The sequence below is a fragment of the Triturus cristatus genome, chromosome 1_2 (assembly GCF_964204655.1).
Source record: "Triturus cristatus chromosome 1_2, aTriCri1.1, whole genome shotgun sequence".
NCBI lineage: Eukaryota > Metazoa > Chordata > Amphibia > Caudata > Salamandridae > Triturus > Triturus cristatus.
In genome coordinates, this window is record NC_140580.1 from 840,872,720 (window position 1) to 840,899,617 (window position 26,898).

Sequence of the window (26,898 nt, forward strand, 5' to 3'; positions counted from 1 at the left end):
AAGGATGGTAGTACCGTTCTGCATGCCATTTAGGAATCAGTACTGGTTATACATGTACTTGTGTGCAAAATTGGGAAGAGGTGTACACTGACACGAAAAGAAGCTTTGAGAAGGGCATCATCATTGGGTATTGTGGGAAAGTCTTCTATATACTCAGGGACCACTCACTGTAGGAATGAGAAGTTTGACAAATGTGCGGTATGGGAGCAAGAGTACATTGGTGGCTGCCGGCTTTTGCTGCAGGTGTATTGTTTTGATGTGCATGAACAGAGCGCAGTGTGGCTTTACAACGGCTAAGTTGTAGAGTCTAGTAAATTGGTGCTTCACTACACTTGAGCCTTAGGGCGTTGGCCCAGTGTAAAGCCTGGTATTGGGGAGGCAGTTTTGGACTGCAACGGTGTTTGAGTATTGTGCTCGTCAGGCGTCCATTCAGAGCATACTCGGATCAGTCATTTCGTATAGGGGACATTTCGCCCGATGGTTATGCAGCATCGAGAACACATGGTGCTGTGAGCAAATTCAGAGCTTTCTTTCCCTGCTACTTGGCCATGACGGTTTTACGAGCTAGTGGGACTGGATGTTGGGCGTGGTGGAGTACTGCGTTACACTTTTATGTCTGTGAGAGTGTGTCCAAGAGTATTGTTGTTGCGAGTAGGGGTAGCTGTTTGTTAAAGCTATGGAGGAGAGTAGAGTTTGTCCTGAATGACTATTGCATCTATCTGACATCTATCTAATGCATAATAAGAGTGGATGGTGTAGTGACATGATGTGTCTATAATATATGGGCCGAGTGTGCATGTGATAAAATGCTAAAAGTGATCATGCATGAAATGTTGGGATCTGTGTAATAGATGAAGTCTGGCAGTTATTCACAATTGGAGGGAGACTAGAGACCCATGAGGAATTTACAGGTTGTGGCTGCAACCTAAGGGTCAAAGGAAACTCACCTCTGACTTGAGTGACACTAATCATTTGTGTGACGACCCTGGTCTCAAACTAGAACACTGGTTTTGTAAAGGCTTAAAGCAAATTCTAGCATGAAGAAATATAGGGCCATAATATAGCCCACTGCCAAGGAGTATTCCGGTTAATAACAGCCCTGAAATCAAGTTATAGGCCACCAGCGCGGACTTATAACAAGGGAGAGGGCCTTTAACAACCAGTATAGCCAGAGGCAGAAGGGCTATAAGGCTATTAGAGTATTCCACCCACTGAGGGTAGAATGTTCTAAATTACAAAGAAGAAACCGCAAGAAACATTGGCATGCTGGAGCAGAAGTCTTATACAAGCCATTAGTCCTGAGCCACTTTATTTTCTTCAATTGAGCGTCCATCATAGTAATGTTCTAATGCAATTTAGGGCCACATGGCAGCCTAAAGAAAGCAGAACTGTCCAAACCTTTGGTGAAGTGTGCTGCATTCATCTTGCTTTAAGAGCATAACCATACGTGGATCATACAGAATGTCTTACTCCATTTCGAAGCAGACATTCTGTATGAGAGCAAGGCAGTTAATTCTTGAGATCTATACCTCATCTAAGCTGTTGCAGAATAAATGTGCTCAGATTACTTTTATGCTTGTGCCAAATGATTTACTGGGTAGTGCCAGCTCTTCAACGCACACTTATTGATCTAGGAGATTACAACTCCAGAAGCTCAAGTCACATTGCTGACCACGGCCAGATGCCCGTTGTTCTCCAATGAAACCCACAAAACTTAAAAACATGTCTCTGTGGTACGGGTCAACATATGCTTTATACATACCTTTTGCCCACATCAACCTAGCAAACTTAAAAACCATACCATGCAGGGATGTGGAATTCCTATAGCCGTTTGATTGAGGATTGTTTGCTTTCAAAATAAAATGTTCACAAAAAATGAAAGCAGGAAAAAAAACATTTTGCTAAACTATTGTACAATTTCAGGTTCCATTTCTTTGAGCATCATTTAGTAACATGTGTTGATGCTTGCAAGTATTTCCCAAAAATATTCATAATGGAAAATCAGTGTAACCAGTTTCAATAAAATTATGGTAAACGAAAATAAACAAGCATTGGCAAAGCCAGCAGTCTGAAATTGATGGTCACCTTTTTAGTTTTGTCAATGTGTGAATTGTTTTGACATGGTTTTTGTAAAACCTTATTGTGGGAGCTGCCGGGCCCTCACCATTATAACAAACATGGGAGGGAGAGAGGGAGGGAGAGAGAGAAGAGAGAGAAGAGAGAAAGAGAGAAAGAGAGAAAGAGAGAGAGAGAGAGAGAGAGAGAGAGAAAGAGAGAGAGAGAGAAAGAGAGAAAGAGAGAGAGAGAAAGAGAGAAAGAGAGAGAAAGAGAGAGAGAAAGAGAGAGAAAGAGAGACAGAGAAAAAGAGAGAGAGAAAGAGAGAGAGAAAGAGAGAGAAAGAGAAAGAGAAAGAGAAAGAGAAAGAGAAAGAGAAAAAGAGAAAAGTTAGGGAGAATGAATTTTACTAAACACAAAAGGCCATGGTCAACGCTAGACCAAATTAGGGGCCCAATTATTCAAGAAAGTCTCAAAAGTGCACCCATGGTATAGGTCCTTACATTAAGTGCAGCTATACGGCTTTCGTAACTTCCCAAGAATTTACAGAAGTAGGACAAGAAATAGTACTCCTAGAAAATATTCCTGAACTGCATTTTAGCATGAGCAAAGGTACATTTGTAGATTTGCTCATGCGAAAATCTGTGTTTGCAAATTCACTTTCGCTCCAACCACTTTTTTCCTCAACTCTAGAAGAAGGTTTACGTCTGCCATTGTCAGGAGTAAATTTCCAACATTTCTCAGTATGAGAAAAGATTAGAGAAGAGTTGTTGAAAACCCTTAAAACATGCAAGTTAGTAGGTTTGCACTGACTTAAAAGGGCATTCTAACCCTAGAACTATTGCTTACCACTACCTTCAGCCTTAGTATGTAGATCTGCAGAAACATGGCAACATAAGGGGATTGCAAATATTCAAACACTTCTATGGTATGTGCCCTGGCATAATCAGAGAGGCTATATCAGAGCTCTTGTATAAGGAGACTGCTGCCATAATTTGTTGCCGCACTACAGGACACCAAAGGGACAAGCAGATTTTGTTACAGGACAAGTAAATTTATGAAGCAACCTGCCCCATGGACAAGTAGATATTTTATTAAATCCCACACCCCTGTCATGTTCTCTTCCCTTATCTTAGAATGTTAAGTGAGTTGACGAGCAATCTGACTCAAAGACGTGCGACCCGGTCGCGGACTTGAGTTGTTCTTTACATATCATTTGGATGCACTGGTGTGTTGAGTATACCACAGGTACCAAAGGTCCCTTATCGGTTTTCTCAAGCCTCTTAGCAAGGGGGATAACATAACTAAATAAATAAAATCGACAAAACCTCTGCAGAAAGAGAACTGTTCATATGAAACTGAACCTAAGCACTGTGCTTGGTTTGTTTTGGGACTAACTTGCTGTATTCCTACAGTAGATTAAAATTGAACAGTGTAACTGTGCAGCAGTTCACTTCAACCCACGCAACTCTGTGTCACAAACTAGTATTCTTTCAAATTAAAAATGAAGCTTGGAGCAGCAAGTTCACTTCAAGAGTCTCTCAAGATGTCCTTGCCCCATGACTCCCACCTTCGTCAGTTCTCTCCGAGCAGTTACAATCTAGGTTCCTATACTGTACTGCGGAACGAATATTTTGACATAAAATATGCCATTTACTTTAGCCAAGCTACTATATCTTACGGTGTCCGCACTTGAGAAAGGTTAAAATTCGATACGTCTCACATGAGACTGAGATGTGGCCAAAAAGCTTTCTATTCTTGCGCTACCAAGACAATTTTCTTTAAGAGAAACAGAAAAATTGTTGTGTTTATCTTTAACCATGCGCTGGCACCAGTATCACTATGCACAGCGCATGGTTGTTATAAGAATAAAGGAATGTTGGTTTAGTGTGGGAGTTGGGGTAGTTACAGAGGGACTTATAACGCAAGAGGACGTATTGGTCTTTCCTCCTGCATTTACTTAAATAAAGAAGTTGACCTACCTTGTTGTCTCTGCAGCAATTACTTAATACATTTGGCGACGAGCTGGCTTTATGTACCCAGAATTTCAGCACTCTGAAAAATGTTTGAGTGAAACGGAACTGCAATATACAGGAGGAAAGAGAAGGAAACTGGTACCCCGATAGAGTCTGGAGACACTCAGAGGAAGTGTTAAAGGACAACACACACCAACACATTGCATAATTTGTGAACACACCGAGAAGGGCTCCAAGTGCGCACTGAAGCACTTACATTCCAGTACGTTGGTTGCTAGGAAACCGTTGACACGCAACTCTTACGTGCAACGCAACATGACCTCCATTTTAGATTGGGGTTGCAGGCAGCCACATACACTACACAGGGATTGTGTCAATGCGTGCTGAATGTAGCGCAACCGATTTTTCAAAGGATGTGCTGGCAAGTCTAAGGAGTGGCAACTCTTGCTGGCCCAGAGCGGTCTACACTCAAGTTGGGCAGCGAGTACTTTGCTTTATTGGAATTATTGCCAACGTAGTCTGTAATCAACTAAGGAATTAATAACGCTACTAGCACAAGGGTCTAAACTCTACTTGGGCTGGGAGTACATATAATTGAATTTGTTGCCATCGTTATCAGCCTTGATCATGGATTTAGGGGGCGCATTGAGTACAGTACCCTTTCGTATTGTGACAAAGTCAATGCACAGTTGCGTACGGCACCTTCAGCATGAAGTCTTGGGTTATACAAATTTTGTGCACATCTTTGGCACTGCATATTGCGCAAATCATTGGCAAGCTGCTTATAGCGCCTTCGAGCGTGAAATCTTGGGTTATACAACTTTTACGCACATCATTGGCACTGCTGGGAGTTATCATGCTAGTGTGCAGTGCATTGTAGATTCTACCTCCACAGTGGCAGAGAGAGTACGCGCAACAGCGCGCAGAGCATCAGCACTGTACAAATGGATTTATTTCATTCAGTGGAGAACTTATTATGGGGGCATTTCTGAAGTGATATCCCCCTAAATAGGACACAGGTGTGTTTGCCATTCATACCTAGTTATCATTTGTAAACCTTTAGTATTGGTATTTTGTGTGACAATTTGCTACCCATAGTACGCGTATGGTGTTAGATTGGGGGTAATCTGTTGGAGTCATGTGTGCTTCTCATATTTTTTCGCTGACACCACCAAAACCCTTTTCAACTTCCTCAGGTGATCAAGTCATTATATCACACGAGTGGAAAGAGTATTTTCTCGATAATATTGATACCATTGAAGATGAGGAGTTGTCACAATTGAGGAAAAATAAAATACTCATACGTGAAAGGTCCTCAAGTGCTCATAGTGTACAATGCCATGGAGGAAAAAAAACTCGTAGTTCAGGTGACTGATGTTATTTCAGCAAGCATATGGCTAAATATTATTCTACATCTCTGTGGATGGCGACCGACAGGCACAATTTTCTCATGAGAAAACAGAACAAACTGGAGCCAGTGGAAGTCAATGTCTGAGCCCTTAAAAGGCTTGCCCTTGCATGTAGGTGTGGGACTTTACATGATGGGCTTATTTGTGACCAGATCATCAAGTATGTCAATAACAAGTATATCCAGGAAAAGTTGTGGATATATGGGGAGGCACCTTTAGCGGATGTGATTGCAGTTATTAAGAGAGCTGAGATTTCGAATAAGTATGCAAAAACGGCTGGGGCAACTTCAAAGGAAGAGTCTAAGGATGTGGTTTGTAAAGTTAAACTCAAGAGACCAATCCACGGTTCAGGATGATACCAAAAAGAGCATGAGTAAAAATAAGGAGAGAGATGCTACAAGTGTGGGAGTAGAGACCACTTGTCCTACAGCAAAAAATGTCCCGCAAAAGACCAAAAATGTAAAGCGTGTTGAATCAAAGGGCATTTTTCTATAGAGTGTAGAAAGGGTAAAGCAGGCAAAACTGTAGGTAGAGTGCAGGAGGAGTTGGACTCAGATTCTGGCTTGGAAGGGTCTGAATCGGAGCCAATCCACAAAGACAATGAATATGTACTCGGTATCAAAGTAACATATGGACGATAGTGATGTCAATCTCCTTCACAAACATTAGAGGTCAAAACCAGTGTGAGACATGAAGATCGGTGGAGTTGAAATTTAAATTGTGGCAGACTCTGGTTCTCCCTACACGATTGTGGACAAGTGGGGGTGGAAGGTAAACTTTGCAGAAGTTTTAGGGAACTCCCTATCTTCACCTGATGTTGCCCCTGAGAGTTTTACAGGAGATCCTATTCCTATGACTGGGTTTAGGAAGTTGTCATATGAGTTTAAAGGGAGGAAAGCAATATGCAAACTTTATGTGGCAGGAGAGGGGCCTTCAGTTCTTGGTTGGGTTCACTAGAGACCCCTAAACATAATTATGGACCCAAACAGTGAGGAACAGGTATCAGTGGTCGGGAGTCATGAACAATGCGGGTTAGCTTATTATTATTATTTTTTTTTTTATGTGTTTACGGGGAAGATCGGCACACTCAAAGCGTTTTCGCACATAATTGCACTCAAGAAAAATGCCATCCCCAAAGTACAAAAAGTCAGAGAGATTCTGTGGATTCTGAGGGAAGAAGTGGACAACGAGATTGAAAAACTGCTCTTGCAGGGGCCTTTGAGTGGCTCTTCCCATTGTTGGTGGCCAGTCGCTGGGAAGATCCGCTTGTGTGTGGATTTCAGGTTCCTCAACAGTAACATTGTGATTGAGAGATTTCAGTTACCTAAAATTAACAAGCTTTTGACAGTGACTAAGGGCAGGGAAAAGTTTTCTTCAACTGATTTATCTTCTGCTTAACACCAGGTAAAGCTTCATGAGGAAAGTAAACCTCTAACCACATTTATGACCCCTGCAAGGATGCTATCAGTTTGTACGTATGCTGTTCGGCCTCGCGTCAGTGGCTGCAGGTTTCCAAAAACGAAAGCACACATTGTTTAAAAACAAAGTGGGCATTGTATTTTTGCAGGATTACATTTCAGTCAAGGGCAATAACAAGGACCAGCATGACTGCAGGTTGCGAGTGGTAATGGAAATTCTTTGCGAGTATGGGCTTACGAGCTGGCTAAATGTAAATTTGCGGTGAAAGCATTAAACTACCTAGGAGATGAGGTCGCATCAGCGGGGATCAAACAAAGCAAAAAAACTCCTTAGTGCTCTTAAGGAGGTCTTAGCAACACCTAATAAGGATGAGCTCTAGTTCTTCATGAGGCTGGTAGAATTATATGGAAAGTTCATAAAGACCATTTCAAAGAAGACTTATCATTTATGCCAGCTTTTGAAAAACAAATTCAAGTTTGTTTGGTCAGACACCTTACAGGGAGATTTTCAACAGATCGAAGACAGCATTTGTATGACTGGGAGTTTGCAAGGTTTTTATCCAAAGTTGGATTGCATCTTGAATACCGATGCAAGCAATACGCTTATAGGTGCTGTCTCAGAAGGAATCCAGAGGGAGTGAACACAGTGGGGTTTTCACCAAGGGCCTTATCGCCAGCAGAAGAGCGCTATTTGGTTATAGAAAGGGAAGCGCTGGCCACTGTGTAGAGTCTGGAGCATTTCAGAACTTGTGTGTGGGGGTAATAGTGGAGGTACGATGTAATCAAAACCCTTTACTTATGGAAGTTGTCCTCAGAAGGTTTATGTAACGCCACACCTAGAATTGCGAGAATGATGGTACGCCTGTTAGATTATAGATACACCTTGAGGTACCTCGGAGATATTAAGAACAAAGTGGCCGACTGCCTTAGTAGACTACCATTACCATTAGAAGAGATGGTCACTGATGACTTAAGTAAGTGTGTGTAGCTTCGATGGGTGATGATAGGATCGTTGCCATTTCAGAAGAGGAATGGCTTAAGGCAAGTGAACAGGATGTCACCTTGGAGAAGGTGAAGGAATTTGTTATAGAAGGCGGACCATATAAAAATGGTTGGATAATTGTTGCAGAAATTTTTCAAAGGTTCGTAGTGAACTCACAGTTATGCATGAAAATGTCATGAGAGGGGTGAAGCTTGTTCCCCCCCAAGGAGTTGAAGTCCATCATAAAATTGTGCCATGATGGGCACTTGGGTATCGTCAAAAGTAAAATGTGGATTAAAGAAAATTATTGGTGGCCTGGCATTGATGCTAAACTAGAGAGACTTGTATGTGACGGAGTTATGCATGGATGCAGATAAGCCACAAGTGCAATTACGGTCACAATTATTTCCTGTACTTTTCCTGAAATGGCTTGGGAGGTATTATGTGAGGACATCATAGTGTCTATTGAGTGGAGAATCTTAGTATGTCTTAGTAGCCATTGATTACTTTTCTAAGTGGCCTGAAGTGGCATTCGTGAACAGTGCTAGTGCAGAGAATGTTAAGTTTCTTGATTACAGAGGAAAGGCTACCGAAGAAAGTCATTACAGACAATAGAGTGAGTGCTGACTGCGCTGCCGCATGGAGGCGATTGGTCCCCGCTAGCGGAGTGGGAGGAGCTGGGGTTGCAGATGGTGGGGGACCTCTATATAGATGGGGCGCTGGCCCCCTTCGGGGCTCTGCAGGAGCAGTTTGGCCTCCCAGATGGGAGTTATCTCCTGCACGCGGCGGTGAGCGCGGCAATACAGAAACACTGGAGGAAGGGGCTCGAGGAGCCCACTGTGGCGCTAACCTGCCAGTACGTGGCAATGGCGGCGGGCACGATCAAGGCGGTGACATGCCTACAGGCTAGACTGCTGCAGGAGGGGTTGGAGCCGCTTGCGGCACTGAAGGAGCGGTGGGAGGAAAGCATAGGTAAACCCATTCCGGACACGATCTGGAGCCACATCATGCGGAGGACATGGAAGGGTAGCGGGAATGCCCGCTTTCAGCAGGTGCACTTCTTCATCGTTCACAGGGCGTATTTGACCCCGGGAAAGATTAGCCGGCACTTTAAGGTGCAGGAGGCTGCTTGCCCGCGCTGCTTCACACTGGGAGCTGAACTAGAGCATATGCTGTGGGGGTGCCCGAAGCTCGGGTCGTATTGGGCTGAGGTGGGAGAGATCTTGAATGCTGCGACGGATAGGGAGGTCGAGTTTGATATGGGGGCGTGCCTGCTGCTCTGGTTCCCTCACACAGCAAAGACAAAAGTGACGAGTAAATTTATAGACTTGGGGCTTATGTTGGCCCAGAGAGAGATTACGTGGCACTGGAAGTCCCGGGAGGGCCCATCGATCGGGCGGTGGATCTCCGAGTTATTAAAATGGTCTGGATGTGAGAGTGAAGTCAGAAGGCGCCAAGCGATTAGGACGGACAATGAAGCGGGGCTGGAGTGGGTAAGGGCATGGGAGCAGATCGAGCAGGCCCTGCAGGATTGCCGGCTCGAGCGGGCGGAACGGGAGCGTGAGGAGAACGGAGTTCCTTGAGGCTGAGGACAATAGATGTACCCCGGATAGCTGGCACGAATTAGAGTTAGGGACCACTGGAGGGGCCCGCAACAGCAGCAGTTGGGGGGGGCGGGATGGGAGGGGGGGGGAGTTCCTGAGGTGGGAGGGTAATGCTACACTGAGTTGGGTGAAGAATGTAGCTGGTGGGACAGAAAAGCAGAGGCTCCCATGGGGCATGCACCAAGCACCGCTGTGAGGCGATAGTTGTGTTCCATTGCTTAACTATCCATCTATGCCGCCCGGCCCCCGGGATGTGGGCTGAATGGCTGTGTGCGTTGCTAAACCGAAGAATATAACCGGAGATTGTAGGGGGTGCCGGTTGCCCCGATGGTTATGTTGCTGAAAATGTTGCAATAAAAAACATGTTTTAAAAAAAAAAAAAAAATTACAGACAATAGAGTGAGATGATGGAAGGGTTCCTGTATCACAATGGGATTGAACACAAATTCACCTCAGTTTATCATCCCTGTGGCAATGGTGAAGTTGAGAGGGTTAAAAGGAACCCTGCAAATGGCTAAAAGCAAAAGGTTAAATCGGATGGCTTGTATTAAAATAACAGTGTGGATGTATCGCACAACACCCTCTGTTTCTGGGTATAGCCCTTTCGCTATTATGAGAGGGGGAGGGATTTTCATGAAGGGTAACCAAGGATGTATGGCTCAAGCTTGGTTACAAAAGTGGTCTCCTGAGATTGTAAGAAAGAATATTGTGAAACACAGGGTAAATACAAGTACTATGCGGATAGGAACAGAGGCAATAAGGAAGTGGTGGTAAAGAAGGGAGATGCAGTATGTGTGAAGTTACCATGGAGAGAGAGAAGGGTGAGAGTATGTATTCTGACCCAATAAATATTGCAGAAGTGTACGTGAATTCTGCAAGAGTTAGTGATGGACGTGTGTGGAACTTGAACAGAATTGCAAGGTGTAAGGGAAGTAGGAAGGATGGAGGAGTAGGAAGTAAAGAAGGTGGTTATAGCTGGTTGGATGAGTATAGGAGGCTGAATGAAGAAGGAAGTGAGAGTGTAGAGAGAGCCACTGGACTGAGTGAGGATGTAGTGCCTGTGGATGGTGATGAGGAAAGCGATCTATTATTAGATCCAAGAGGGAAGTTAAATGTTCAGCATATTTGAAGGATTATGTTGTATAATAATGAAAATTAGATTTTGTAATCTGTTTATTTTCAGATTGTGTATTAATAGTTTCCCCCTATGATGTATTGTTTTGATGAAAGTGTTGTATTATGCGTTCTGTTGTGTATAAAGGGGAAGATGTGTTTATCTTTTAAATTCCACACCGGCACTGATATCACTATGCACAGCGTGTGGCTGTTAGGATTAGAATAAAGGAATGTTGGGTTAGTGTTGATGTTGAGGCGGTTACAGCGGACTTCTAACGTGGAGGACGTGTTGGCCTTTCCTCCTGCATTTACTTAGATGAAGAAGTTAACCTACCTTGTTGTCTCTGCACCGATTACTTAACAACAAATATCGCAGAGGTAAAACAAGGTTAGAAACTGACATTTCCCAAGCTAAGTTTCCAGCTCTTCCGAAATGAGCAAAACTGTCAGTTTGCAGATACTGAAACGCAGAGCCCATCCTCTCAAGGCAGTCACTTTGGAAACAGTCTCAGCCTGAGTACAAGGTCTCATTCTATAGTTAGCACCAGACAAGTGGCAGAAATATACATACACACGCAGGGCTACTGTGACTCAGCATTCAAAAGGTATAAACATAACACACTTGTTACTAAGGCTACCGGCTCGGTCACAAATGCCTCTAAATTCAAGCCTCGTCGGTGTTGTAACTGCCAATTCACTCCAACCCCCACCGACTCCCCCACCCGCCTTTGAGTGTTCCGGCAGGGGTATTCTAGGTCTCCCCGGAATCTCAGACTAAAGGCATAGAAATATACCCAACTACTCAAATAGAGGAGAATTTACTATTCAACTCCAGTCTTTGAATATTAGGGGAAAGGAAGTATTTGGGAGCACTGCATGCAGTACTTTCGGCAAATGGCGAGACTGTTTTGTGTCTCCACCACGCAAAAGCAACAAAGGGAAGAAACACATTGCTTGCTAGCAGATAAGAGATGGCACCATATCCGATTTGAAAATTTTGAACAGCATTTCTACAGCACACCGTACAGTGGTGTGTCTCTAGGTGTTCAAATAATAAGTGCTGTTATTATCCAACTATCCAAGTAGCCGATCAACCTCGAAAAGATAAAAAGGCTCTGTCAAACTTCTGGGACCGAGCAAACACGAAGACATTTTAGCGCCTATAAACTACTCTCATGCTTCATATATTGAATTTAAAACGTGCTTTTTCGACTGATTTAAAATGCAGTATCTTGGTTTTAGCAAAGTACATAACAAATATAATTACTCTACGCTCGAGACCGCCAGTTCTCACCTGCAAACACCTACAAAAAAGAATTGTTTAAGACCATTACGAAGCTTACGATTCCCACCAAAACCATCACACATAGCAGTCCGGCATTGTGCGAATCGCTGGCCACCTTTTTCCAAAACAAAGTGGAAGGGATTTTCTCCTCCTCCTCCAAATCTCATTGAGAGGCAGGGGAAGCAGCATTGAGCCTCGACTCTGGGGTGAGGCTGACTCCGGATAGATTAGTAAGTTTTAGTCCGCTACAGACGGAGAAGGTCATTGGCCTTCTGCGGGTTGGTCAGTCAGGAGCGCCTAGTGATGCCTGCCTGGTAGCGGTTCTTAAAATCTGTCCCGAGGTCATTGCTACTACTCTTACCCCAGTGTTTAACTCCATCATTGAGTTGGGTAACTATCCTAGGAGGTGGAAAGTCGGCTCTATCCTTTCCTTAATAAAAAAAACTAGTCTTGATTAAAATGACCCCAATAGCTACAGACCCATTTCACGTCTCCCGCTTCCAGCTAAATTACTGGAGAAGGCCATAAATAGGCAATTAAGTTATTTTTTCAGAGAACCAAGGCACTCGACCCCACGCAGTTTGGGTTTCGCGCAGGATACAGCACGAACTGGCCTTGATTAAGGCCACGGAGGAGGTTAGAGTTGCGGTGGACCAGGGAGGGGTGGCTGTCCTGATTTTGTTGGATCTGTCGGCAGCCTTCGATACGGTCCATCACGGGGTGCTGATGGACCGGTGGGCGGGGGTGGAAGGCACTGCCTAGAGCCTCCTAAAATCTTTTTTGGCCGACAGAATCCAGACAGTTGATCTGGGGCCTGATAAGTCCAAACCCTCGCCCTCCCCTGCGGGATACCACAGGGCTCTTCCTTGAGCCCCACGCTTTTCAACATTTATGTCAGCCTGCTGGCAGCCTTGATAAGATCTTTTGGCCTGCAACTCACCTCCTATGCAGATGCCACACAAATCGTGTTATCTATACAACTAGGGTCGCAAGTGGATATGGCTGCGAGGTGTCATGATTGCCTGAAAGACATTGCGGGCTGGATGGCCTCGAACTGCCTCAAATTGAATGCAGGGAAGACCGAGGACATGATATTCGGGAATAATCCTAACATCTGGACTCCGGATATGTGGCCTGATGCACTGGGGAAGCCACCAGTCCCCACGTGCAAGGCAAATAATTTGGGCGTGATCATGGACCAGAAACTGGATTTTGGGGAGTAGGTTAGTGGAGTGGTTTCAACATGCTTCCATATCCTCAGGATATTGAGAAAAATAAAATGTTCTCTTCCAGCGGATGGTTTCAGGTTAGCAATCTCAGCCCTTATTCTGTCGCCTTTGGACTACTGTAACAGTCTGTACCTGAATCCGAAAAAAAACCATCTGCACAGACTACAGATGGTACAAAACGCGGCGGCGAGACTGCTAACAGGCACTCCAAGGTTTGCCTCTGTTCGAGAGGGAAACGGCAACTGCACTGGCTGACGGTATCCAGACGAGCTCCATTTAAGGCGCGGTGCACGGTATTCAAAGCATTGAAGGGCAGCGGCCCAGAGTTTTTGAATAGGTGCTTCAATTGGTATGTGCCCGGGAGAGCACTGCGCTCTGCCGAAAGCAAACTAGTGGCTGTGCCCAGAATAAAAAAAGGCCAGCTGGGGAGGAAATACTTTTTCCTATGGTGCAGCGAAAGCTTGGAACAGTCTGCCGGCGCACATCAGGAAGGTTGAGGAGCTCCTCTCTTTTAGAAAGGGGCTGAAGACTTGGTTATATAGGGATTGAGCCCCTCATTCTCCAGGGAGTTCAGTGTGCAGCGCCAGGACACCCTTGGGTATAAGTGCGCTTTATAAGCTCCTAATAATAATAATAATTTAATAAAGGAATCCCATGCACTGTCTGCCTCTAACCAGCAGTTAGTCCAAGAGAGCATGGGTTGGATTCAAAGTGCAATATTCCAAGAAGAAACAGAATGGTATCATAAAGATGCCACCCATCTTCCTTTTTTTAAAATGTATGAGAAGCTCTAACCATACAAAGTAATCAAAACTCACGATAGTACCTACACCAAATAGATTCAAAAAATATTACATCAAAGAAAGCTGCAAACAGATAACATTAGTACTCTGTCTTATACAGAGTACAGAAAAAAAATGTGGAACTCAAGGCGGAGGAAAAGTTTACCTACAAATAGTCGGAGAACGGTATCCTGAAGGTGCCGAGGTCTCACAGGATTTTGAATGTCATCTTTCAGATACAAGGACCTTCTCCAACCTTTTTGACCAACCCTTTCACCCTCCTGTCCATACACACGTGGACTTCCTCTACGCCTTTTAAATCCTTTTTCCTTACTCACGTTCTCCTGAGAACTCATTATCATCTTTCCCTTCACAAACGCAAATTCACCTCATGTTCCAAACCTTGTGTTTTCGCAGCATTTTTGAAAAGTTAGATGACTGACAGGGTTGGCAAGTTTTGACCAATCTACACAACCAACAGGAGCCCTCATTAGAGCCCAATCACCCTTCACTTTGTATTTTTCAGTCGCATTTGTCATGTTATAATGAAGTCTTTCTTCTGTTTGCGTCTTTTCTTGCTCTTCAGTCACCCAGTACAGAAACAGCCACCCATCCTTTGTTCCTGCGAAAGCTTAAGAGTTGAGGCAGCTTCCCTTAAAAATGTCAAACAGGGTCCTCTGTGGCAGCAAGTGGTGATAGGATTCATTTGTTCCTGAACCTCCTATTTCCAGTTCAAACCACTAACCCGTTGACAACTGTATTGCTTCATTAATAGTTCTATTGAGTCTCTAGGCTTCCTGAAAAACATATCGACTTCTCTGGAGCCGGAGTTCCATAATCTGTTAAAATACTCTTGTGCAAACACTTTCACATCAACGCTCCTTCCAGAGATCAATATTTCACTAGCACACATCACTTCCGGCAACCTGGAAAATAAATCAACTAGTACTAACGGGTATGGAGCGGCATGTTCAACCCCTCTTCACAGCCCCACAATGTCCAGAGCTATTTGCTCCCATAGTGTACAGGGTGACAATCAATCAATCATAGGCATTTGTATAGCGCACTGCTCACCCGGAGGATCTCAAGGCGCTGGGGGGGGGGGGGGGGGGGGGGGGGGGGGGGGTTGAAACGCTACTGCTCGAACAGCCAGGTCTTGAGTTGCTTCCTGAAGGCGAGATGGTCTTGCGTTGTCCGGAGGTGGATGGGGAGGGAGTTCCATGTCTTGGCTGCCAGGTAGGAGAAGGATCTTCCTCCGGCGGCGGCTCTGCGGATGCGGGGGACGGTGGCGAGAGCGAGGCTGGCGGAGCGGAGCTGGCGGGTGGGCTTGTGAAAGGTCAGGCGGCTGTTGAGGAACTTGGGGCCCAGGTCGTGGAGGGCCTTGTGTGCGTGGGTGAGGAGTCGGAACGTGATTCTTTTGTTAACGGGGAGCCAGTGCAGGTCTCTCAGGTGTCCGGAGATGTGGCTGTGTCGGGGGATGTCCAGGATGAGTCGTGCTGAGGCGTTCTGGATCCGTTGGAGTTTCTTCTGGAGTTTGGCGGCGGTGCCGGCGTAGAGGGCGTTCCCGTAGTCCAGCAGACTGGTGACGAGGGCCTGGGTGACCGTCTTCCTGGTCTCGGTGGGGATCCACCGGAAGATCTTTCGAAGCATGCGCAGGGTGTTGAAGCATGAAGACGAGACGGCGTTGACTTGTCTGGTCATCGAGAGGGAGGAGTCCAGGATGAAGCCTAGGTTGCGTGCGTGGTCCGTTGGCTTGGGGGTGGCTCCCAGGGCGGGGGGCCACCAGGAGTCGTCCCAGGCGGAGGGTGATGATCCCAGGATGAAGACCTCCGTCTTGTCTGAGTTCAGTTTCAGGCGGCTGTTCTTCATCCATTCGGCGACGTCTTTCATCCCTTCGTGTAGGCTGGCTCTGGCGGCGTCCGGGTCGCTGGTGAGGGAGAGGATCAGCTGGGTGTCGTCGGCGTAGGTGATGATCTTGAGGTTGTGTTGACGTGCGATGGTTGCGAGGGGGCTCATGTAGACGTTGAAGAGGGTGGGGCTGAGCGATGACCCTCGTGGAACGCCGCAGATGACTTCGGTGGCCGCTGACCGGAACGGGGGGAGGCGGACTCTCTGGGTTCTTCCGGCGAGGAATGAGGTAACCCACTCCAGGGCCTTCTCCTGGATGCCGGTGCTGTTCAGGCGCTGTACCAGGGTGCGGTGGCAGACAGTGTCGAACGCTGCGGAGAGGTCCAGGAGGATGAGGGCCGCAGTTTCCCCGTTATCCATTAGGGATCTGATGTCGTCTGTGGCTGCGATGAGGGCGGTCTCCGTGCTGTGGTTGGCTCGGAAGCCGGATTGCGAGTGGTCGAGGGATCCGTTGGTCTCGAGGAAGGCGGCTAGCTGTCTGTTGACGGTCTTCTCGATGACTTTGGCAGGAAACGGGAGGAGCGAGATGGGGCGGTAGTTCTTGAGGTCGGAGGGGTCTGCAGTTGGTTTCTTCAGCAGGGCACTGATCTCGGCGTGTTTCCAGCACGCCGGGAAGGTGGCGGTGTTGAAGGAGGCGTTGATGATGTCGCGGAGGTGGGGTGCGATGATGTGGTCGGCCGTGTTGAAGATGTGGTGTGGGCAGGGGTCCGTAGGGGATCCGGAGTGGATGGTGTTCATTGTGCGTGTTGTGTCTTTGGTGCTGACTGGGGTCCAGGTGCGGAGGGTGGCGGTGGGGGGCATCGGTTCGGTGGTGGGGTTCGTGGTTGGTGGGCCGAAGCTGTTGTGAATGTTGGCGATCTTGTCGTGGAAGAAGGCTGCGAGGGAGTCGCAGAGGTCTTGCGAGGGAGTGATGTCATTGTTTCCGGCGTCGGGGTTGGAGAGCTCTTTGACGATGCTGAAGAGTTCCTTGCTGTTGTGGGTGTTGTTCAGTCGTTCCTTGAAGGCTGTCTTCTTTGTGGCTCGGATCAGTTGGTGGTGTTTGCGGGTGGCGTGTTTGAGGGCCGTCATGTTGTCTGTGGTCTGGTTGGTGCGCCAGGTGTTCTCCAGGGAGCGGCAGTTCTTCTTGGAGGTGATTAGCTCGTCGGTGAACCAGGAGGCTTTCTTGCTGCCGCGTCTGCTGGGGGGGTTCTTCTTCAGTGGTGCGAGGCGTCTGCGCAGTTGGTGATCCACTGTGTGAGGTTGTTGGTGGCTTCGTTGGGGTCCGTTGAGCTGGTGGGGGGGTTCTGGCTGAGGAAGGTGGTGAGCTGGTCGCCGGTGATCTCGTTCCAGCTCCTGCGGGGGGCTTGTTGAGGGTGGTGGTGGGTCGTCGTTTTACTGAAGCTGAAGTGGACGCAGCTGTGGTCAGTCCACTGGAGATTGGTGGAGTGGCTGAAGGTGACGTATTTGCTGGATGAGAAGACTGGGTCAAGCGTGTGGCCGGCGTAGTGGGTGGGGGTGGTTACCAGTTGCTTGAGTCCGAGGTTGGCCAGGTTGTCCAGCAGAGCAGTGGTGTTGCGGTCCTTGTTGTCCTCCAGGTGGAAGTTGAGGTCCCCCAGGAGGATGTAGTCGGTGGAATTGATGGCGTGCGGGCTGACGAAGTCTGTGATGTCTTCGCTGAACTGTGTGCGTGGTCCCGGTGGTCTATAGACGAGGGTGCCTCTGAGCGTGGTCTTGGGGTCGGTGTGTATCTGGAAGTGGAGGTGTTCGGCGGAGGTGAAGGTGTCATCGGAGTTGGTCGTGATGCGGATGGTGTTCTTGTGGATGATGGCGATGCCTCCTCCTGTCTGGTTGACGCGGTCCTTCCTGGTGATTTTGTAGCCTTCCGGGACGGCGATGGCGACGTCGGGCGCTGAGGAGGCGTTCATCCAGGTTTCCGTCAGGAAGGCGATGTCTGGTGCTGTCGAGTCGAGGAGGTTCCAGAGTTCGACGGCATGCCTGTGAACGGAGCGGGTGTTGAGCAGGATGCACATCAGGTGTTTGTTGCTGGGGCCCGCTTTAGCAGGTGCGGTGTTGGGTCGGAGGCCGGTGAAGCGGCAGGTCAGGCAGGTGAAGGGTCCGTGGGTGCGTCTCGGGGTGGCTCGGTAGCAGGAGGTGTTTCGGCCGGCGTTGAGTGCGTGGAGGGTTTTGGCGTCGTAGATGTGCAGGGTGTGCTGGTGAGGGCGAGGACCAGGGGGTCTGGCGCTGGGCGCGGTCCAGGCGCAGACGGGCTTACCTTTGGCGCACCTTCGGCGCTTAATCGGCGCTCCCGCTGCGCGCTTCCGCGGCGCGGTCGCTCTAGGGGCGTCATAAGTAAGGAGCCGGGAGGGAGGAGCAGCTGGGTGGCGGGAGCGGGCGGCGAATGGAATCACAGGGGGGCGGGGCCGCAGGGAGGCAGCGGCGGGAAATTCCAAGAAGCAGCGGGAAATTCCCAGGAGCAGCGGGAAATTCCCAGGAGCAGCGGGCAGCGAGCGAAGGAATCTGCAGGCAGGAGGCGGCAAAGGCAGGCAGGAGCGGCAGCAGTGAGTGGGGCGACCAAGCCCTGTGGAGGGCTGAGCGGTTTGGGTATCTTGTCGATACAGCCAGATTTGCTACACACTCTGATAACTCAGATAATCATCCTACCTAGTCAGGTTGACCTCAAATGCTTCCTTAACTTAATCATAGTCCCATACTTTTCAGTTCCTCTTTCCATTGCTCTTTGCTGACAACACCTGCAGTAACACAAGTTTTTTTCTACGGTCAATCAACTCCACTTCACTTTTTCCTATTACTAATCGAGATAATCGCCTTCCTATGGAAATTCCTGCAATCCAAACACCAACTTCCAGATCCACACGACAATGTCCGGCCTATCCTAGCAAAATTCTCTTAACTGTCTACAATCGGTTCTCACAGTAAAAACTATATCCCACAGTTTCGAAGCCTGTTCACCATCTAGTTGACTGCTAATGCCTCCTTCTCAATTACAAGAGTAATTGAATTTACTGCCCATTGGCTGCCATCAGTAGCCTGATTACCTTTGTACAGACACAGAATCCATTCTTCTTTCTCAGTACTGCTCTCATTTTTATGCCAGCCTTAAACAGAGAAAGTGATTAAAATGTATAACTTAGGAGTGTAAAACTGAATCCACGAAGATCCTGCCCTCCGGTTCAGGAGTAAAGCCTTAACTACACCGCACAGCAGAGGGGTGAATGCTCCTAGATTCCTAATTTCTTGACAAGCCTGCTGCTTGTTTAGTGGTTAAAAAAAACAATGTAGTTCTGATACCCTTTTATGTCGATAGCCAGAGTAAAGACTTTGAAGTCTTCAAAGCCAGTGTTTACTGCTATCAAGCTAGTACACCAGCAGCTCAAGGCAGTCCTAGTAAATTATGGGTGAAAACAGGCCCTTGCTGTTAGAAGGCACCATAGGTCACCAAGGAAAATTCCCAACACCCATAGTGAGTGGATAGGGGCATATGAAATAAACCCTTTCGCAAGTAAAGAACAGGACTATTCATGTAGATTAATTAATGATGGTCTAATATCAGATGGAACCACGTCAGGAAATGATTTGAAGGTGAATACCTGGTTGTAGACGACAGGCCATATGACCAATCAGTGAATCCGTCAATATTGTAGTTTGAAAGGAGGGATCTTTTTATTAATCCCAAATGGATTAGCTGGAGAGAACAGAAAGCAGTATGTAGGAAGCTTCAAACCAGCTCAAACTATGAGAAGCAGGGATTACAAGGGAAACAAAAATATACAAACCCTGGGCCCAATCAAAAATGTACAGGCTCTGAAAGTAGCCTTAAACGCACCCACCCATGAGAGGAGTTAGGAACCGGGAAGAACATCTCTTCAAGAATGAAAACATCATAGGCAGCGGGAAGTAGTCAATTCTTCACAATGGGCAACGGATGCTTCAGAAATGTGAAGAGAAAGATCCAGGACACCAGGGAAAACGATAAGGGATGAACACCCAACCCTCGTATTTAGAGCAGGAACATTCACCTTGTTTAAACCCTTACGAGTAACTGAACCGTGCCTCATTCACTTTGTTCTAACACGGAGAACAACAATGTCAGAACATTACTTGGTGCCTTTTCGAACACTCATGACATTAAAATGTAATGGCTATTGACAGCCTTCTTCTGACAAGGCAAAACATCATACAACTCCAAATGGGGGAAGTCCAGCAAGTATTTGCAGTTGCATGAAAGATTCCTTCACATATACAAAACAGACAGCATTAATACAGTGCTTTGCACTCATGGAATAGGTACAGCATGGCATTAGAAGTGAAAGCTCCCTTCAAGCAGAAGAGCATTATAGGGTCACCAGGGCATACTGCAGAGACCTTTCTGCACATTCTCATAAAGAGATGGGTAGGAAGAGGATTACTACATTTAGCGTAACTTTTCATAATAAATGCATCAGACCTACGGCATCAAACATAATTTCCCAAACAATCAACAAGGTCTACAGCTTTTTTCATTGGCTTGTCACAATTACCAACTAAGGGCCTGATTTAGGTTTCGGTGGACGGGTTACTCTGTCACAACGGTGATGGATATCCTGTCCACCTAAATATAAATCCCATAATAACCTATTGTATTTATATTTCAGTGGAAAGGAAATTCGTCACCATTGTGAGGGCTTAACGTGTCCGCCGAAATCCAAATCAAGCCCCAAGGCCTATTGAAATCTGCATAAGTTTTCCCATAAGGCAGCCCTTAGGCATACGGTCAGAAAATTATTGTAAAAAATTCTGTTTGCAAAACAATATTCAACTCCTTCTAACAGTGTTCATGAGAATAATCAAAGTGTAAATTTTCTACTCACAAAGCTGGTCAGAGACTGAAACGAACACCAAAACACGTGCCAACTACAGTAATATCTGAAAATCCCTGTAGTGGAACCCCAGCCTAAAGACTAATACAGTGTAACAGTAATCCACTGCTAAAGGTAAGGTAAATTGTTTTTAATATGCTTGATTAATTAAAACCATTGCATACAAGAATACATTTTGAATAAAATATCTAGCTCTTATGCAAAACTGCTAAAGGAGATCTGTTTTTAACATCTTTTTCACAATAAATAAATTGGGCTGACTGCGTTTATCATCACTTTTAAAAATGAACGGCTCAGACCCCTGGCATCTGACATTTTTCCCAATGAACCAATCAGGCCTATAACCTTGATCATGCTCGTCACAATAATCAACTAAAGCCCAATATACTGAGCCTACGCTATGCAATAGGCTCTTTCAGCAGAGGTACACAATTGTTGCCAACAAATGGACTGAGCCAACACTCCTCTCTCCATAGTGCTTCTTAAAACGTTTGCTGTTGATCACAAAGCCCTGAACCAGCTGCCCGGTTTTGCCAGATCTAAAAAGGATAAAAAAATTACAAAACAAAAGAAAAAAAACATTCGCCAGCTAAAGTATTGGCTCATCAGCCCTGAGACAGAAGTGCACCTTTTTTTGGGCAAAGGTGCACATAGGCTCATGTAAAATGCTGCTCGCTGCCCCAAGTTGTATGGTATGGTGGACAGAAGCAAAATGTGAATGACACATGACGGACCAATAGATAAAGAGGGCTGACCCAAAGCCCTTCTTTGTAAGTACAGATGTATTTTTTCTAAAATATTCTATTTTTACTGAAGGCTAGTGAGACAGCCAAAGAGGTCTCTAGGCCTAACCTAAAAAATGTGCTCCTTGTAAGTGTCCATGGGCAAGTGAGAATTGACAAGAATTTTGCGATCGCCAACTACCAAAAGAAATTATGATGAGAGAACTTCAAGAATTGTTGTGAAGTCTACAACCGCATGTATTCTATGTATAGACTCATACTGCATTAGTTTAAGCTTTAAGATACTAGCAAACAGGAAGTGCCATAAGACTGCAATGCTTGCTGCAAAGGCATAGTATAGAGCCTTTCTCCAAACAGAAGCTGGAGCTCTAGGACGACTGCTGCCAAATTCAAACCCTGGCAAGCGAGATTCAGCACTACAATGCACAAATTGGCAAAAAGAAAGTATGTCACTTAAGCGGTAAACACAGAGCTGTTGGGCAGGACTGGAACCTGTACATGGTGAAGCAAGGCAGCTTTGTTGTGGCACTAAGTGACAGTAGCAAACTACTACACAAAAAAGAACAAGCATCTGCAATGCAACCGGTCTCGCCTTTGGGACCTTCTATGTATTTAGCTATGCAGCACATTAGCCTGGGTGCAGAAATATCTACTGTTATTTAGAATGGAGGGAAAAGAAGCACCAAACTGCGTGACACACCAGTTATGGTTACACATGGAGAGAAATATTGCCTTTCAGCGGGAAATGGTATAGTCCAAAGCTCTGTTTTTAATATAAAATCAGGGCCTTAGGTGGTCATATCACAGAATACAAGATTTAAAAAAAAAATGGTCTACGGGTGCTCATGGAAGACAATTTCTATGTACTGGAATCTAGAGAATGCTAAAGTGATTTTGGTATTTGACTTACCTCTGCTGGTCGCTTTCTATCAAGAAAGTTAAATAGAGGCAGTTGCCAGAAAAATTTAAAAAAGAAAGTCCCTAAGCCAAAAGCAATTCTGGTATTTTACTGACCTCTGCTGGTCATTTTCTATCAAGACAGTTAAATAGAGGCAGTTCCACTATTTCAGTTCAAGCAGACAAGTCCTAGGGCTGATCTCCAGAGCCCACAAAGTACATACACATATAACGATATACTAAAGTATATAAAAGAGGTCTTGAATGCTCGACCTAAAAAAGGTCATATGCTACTTTGCAAGCAGCGCTAAACAACTAGGCACCGTTCTGAAATATAATGAAAATGAAACGAAAATTACATTTATAACGCGCGCTAATACCCAGAGGTGTCTAGGCGCGGCGGCTCCCTCTAATATACTAACCAGAGTGGAAAATGAACATGCTGTGTCAGGCTAGTTGTTAAATAGATGAGTTTTAAAAGTTTACGAAATCCCAGTAGATTATTTTCTGTCTTTAGTATCAGTGGGAGGGAGTTCCACAATCTGGCTGTACCTAGAATAAAGCTTCCCCCCCACCCCCAGGAGGCCGTTTTGGCCCTGGGGATCATCAGTTTTGCAGAGGTCGTAGAGAGCAGCTGCCTCTCTGGAATATACCACTTGAACTTCTCTGCAAAATATTCCGGGCCCAGGCCATGTAGTGCTTTGAAGATCTCAGGCAATCATTGTACTGTACATTATACACAAGAGTGGCTTTAATATACAATGTATATGATGCAATGTTACCAAAGTCCTCAATCCCAAAGTTATTCACCCCAATGGAATACTTTCAGGAAGCTGCTCAACCTACACACTAATGAGTTTTCCCCAGAGGTTGAGCCTCACTTTATCAGGGATAATTTCCAGTGTAGGGCCTGTCAAAATAAACACAAAACATGCAACCTGGTACTCTGGTTTAAAATGTTCCTAAAAAGAATGAACAGATATTCCCACCACATTTTACAGCGATCAAGTTCTTTCCTTGTGACCGCAGTAGTTTTCTCAGCCCTCCACTGAGGACAATACTGGGGCATACCTGGAAAAACAAAACCCCAAAATGGGTCTGTACCCTTTTCGCTACAGTGGGAAATTCTGCTTTTCTGATGCTTCACCCTAGATTTTTCTCCTTCGGCTGGACCCTGTGTGTTTGTTAGTGGACTGCAACACCCATTATGCCATTCACTACAGTGACAGTTTAAAACAGGACTTCAGGATGACCACTCTAGCCTGACTGTGGCAGTTTAAATAATTAAATTAACATTTTCAACACAAACCCTTTAGACAATTCAAAACCTTAATTTAAGATATATATAAGCAACCCCTATCTAGGCGTTGTCGCTCACCAGGCAGGGTGCAGTGCATTTAGAAGTAGAAAATGCAGAAATTTAAGGTTAACATATTCCTAATGTGACTTGCACCCAAAAGCGATTTTTCACTGTGTAAGGACTAGCTGCCTTATATAGAAAGCCAGAGTACAAATTAAAACTAAATACTGTTCCTTGGAATGAGACTAGCTACAAAAATATTTAAATAGCTGTAGGAATCTGGCTCTCTTATATACTATACCAAAAAGCGGTATAGTTTGCACAGAGTCCAATGAGTCCCCAAAGGTATGGCAGAGGTTAAAGAGGATTATACCTTACTCTCAAGTTAGTGGTAGCTGGGCTGAGCAGTCAGGCTCATCTGAGCATAAGCATTTATTGCGCACACACAGACAAGAACAAGTTACTTACCTTCGGTAAACCTTTTTCTGGTGGATACAGTATCTGCCTGTGGATTCCTCACCTTGTGAATATCCCCTGCGCCAGCAACATTCGGAAACTTTTGTAGCTCTCCACGCAGACGTGGACAACATCACAGAAGCACGGCTCCGCTGACTTCTTATGGATCCAGTGAAGACCTCGTCGGCGTAATGACATCAGTTCCGCCCTTTTTTCTGTGCCTTCGAGGCACACGGACGGACTAATAGCAATATATATATATATATATAGTATACACAGTACATAATACACAAAACAACACACAGTATGGAGATAATACAGGAAGGCAAAAGAAATAGCACGCTTCCTTTGATAGTAATAAATGAACTTCGAAACATCATCACTATTGTAGGTATACATGGGTGGACAACGGGGAGGCGGGTGGGTCAGTGAGGAATCCACAGGCAGATACTGTATCCACCAGAAAAAGCGTTACCGAAGATAAGGAACTTGTTATTCTGATGGCTACATCTGCCAGTGGATTCCTCACCTTGTGAAAAGATTCCCACAGCAGTCCCACTCCTGGAGGAGGGTGTCCACCCTCCTATACCAGAAAGTCCTGAAGGACAGAACGAGCAAAGTGTCCGTCCCTCCTCACCTCGGAGTCCAAGGAGTAATGCTTTGCGAAAGTGTGGAGGGAGGCCAAGTTGCCGCTCTACAAATGTCCTCCACAGGAACACCCCTAGATAAGGCAGATGTAGAAGACTTTGCCCTGGTAGAATGAGTCCTTATACCCTCTGGAGGTTACTTACCGGCCAAAGAGTAACAAATCTTGATGCACAAGATAATCCATCTGGAAAGGGTGCGCTTGTGCACTGCTCTGCCTTTCCTGCAGCCAACAAAGCCCACGAAGAGCTGGTTGTCCGCTCGAAAGTCTTTAGTCCTAGCGAGGTAAAAGCTCACCGCCCTCTTAGGGTCCAAATGGTGAAGCCGCTCCTCCTCCTTGGAAGGGTGAGGGGGAGGATAGGGGGGAGGAAGGTTAATGGACTGCCCCAGATGGAAAGGAATTATCACCTTTGGCAGAAAAGCAGCCCTGGTCCTGAGTACCATTCTTTCAGCATGAATGGTCAAGAACGGGGGTTTTGAGCTCAGAGCTTGAAGCTCACTTACCCTCCTTGCCGAGGTAATAGCAATGAGAAAAACTGTTTTGAAAGACAAAAGCCTTAAGGGACATTTGTGCAAGGGCTCAAAAGGAGAACTCATCAGGTAAATTAAGACAAGATTTAAGTCCCATTGAGGCACAATAAAAGGAGTAGGCGGAAACTTTCAAGTAAAGCCCTTAAGGAATCGTAATACAATAGGTGACTTAAATAAGGACGGCTGATCCGGCAAGCAATGGAATGCCGACAACGCCGATAAATATCTCTTTACAGTAGCTACAGCAAAGCTTTGCTGAGCAAGAGAAAGAGCAAACTGAAGGATGTTGGATAAACGAGCCCTCAAAGGATCAATAGACTTCTCTCCGCACCAAAGGACAAATTTAGACCACCTATAGAAATAGATGGACTTGGTGGAATGACGTCTGGCAGACAAAATTACGTCCACCACGTCAGGCGGGAGAGAAAAAGAATTCAGTTGCCCGGTTCAATCTCCAAGCATAAAGGTGTAAGCTCTGGAGGTGGGGGGTGTAGAACCTGCCCCTCTGACTGTGAGAGGAGGTCTGCCCTGAGAGGGAGACGGAGCGGAGGGCACGAGGAGAGGTGGAGAAGATCTGTATACCACACCCTTCTTGGGCAATCCAGGGCGATCAATATGACTTGTGCCCGGTCTTGGCGAATCTTCTTTGGAACCCGAGGAATCAAGGGTATGGGAGGAAACGCGTAAAGGAGATGTGAGTCCCATCTCAACTGAAACGCATCCCCCAAAGCTCCCTGCATCGGATACTGCAGAATGACGGGCAGTGAGCGTTCTCGTGAGTGGCAAACAGGTCCACCCGAGGAGTTGCCCACGTCCGAAAGACGTGACGAACCACCTCCGGATGGAGCCTCCACTCGTGGTCGGCAGAGAACTGCCAGATGATTTGCCATCAGACAAATCTGATGATACGGAGCCCAGGACCAGAGATGCAGAGCCTCTCTGCAGAGACAAAGCGACCCAACTCCTCCCTGCTTATTGACATACCACATCGCGGTAGTGTTGTCCGTCAGGACTTGAACCGACTGACCGCGAAGGGAAGGGAAGGGAGGAAGGCCTTGAGTGCCAAACGTATCGCCCGCAACTCCAAAAGGTTGATGTGAAGCAACCTTTCCTCTGGAGACCAAAGACCTTTGATCTCCAGATCCCCTAGATGCGCACCACACCCCAGGGTGGAAGCGTCCGTTTTCACTGTGGCCACCGATGGAGGTAAATGGAAGGGCTTTCCTTGAGACAGATTGCCCTCCACGCTCCACCAAGACAGATCCGCTGCAGCTTCTCTGGAGATCCTCACAGACTCCCTGAGATCTCCGTTGTGCTGATACCACTGCCTGCGGAGGCACCACTGGAGCACCCTCATGTGCCAGCGTGCATGGTTGACCAACAAAATGCAGGAAGCAAACCGACCGAGCAGACGAAGGACCTTCAGGACTGGAACGACTGCTCCATTGTAAAACAAGGGAATCATTTTCTGTATATCGAGAATGCTTTGTGGAGGTGGGAATGCTCGACACACAGTGGTGTCCAGTACCGCCCCTATGAACAGGTTGCGCTGAGAGGGGACCAGGTGAGATTTGGGCACGTTTATCGAGAAACCCAATTTGTATAACAGCTGAGTTGTATCCTGCAGATGGTGAAGCACCTTCTCTGGCGACTCTGCTTTGATCAGCCAGTCGTCCAAATAGGGGAAAACTGGAATCCCTGACCTG

General features: G+C 46.3%; 1 protein-coding gene across 14 annotated transcripts in view; it reads right to left on the bottom strand.

Moving 5' to 3' along the window:
- EIF4G3 (eukaryotic translation initiation factor 4 gamma 3) overlaps positions 1 to 26,898 on the bottom strand; it is a 1,568,346-nt gene that overhangs the window by 1,496,210 nt on the left and 45,238 nt on the right. The window lies entirely within an intron of this gene.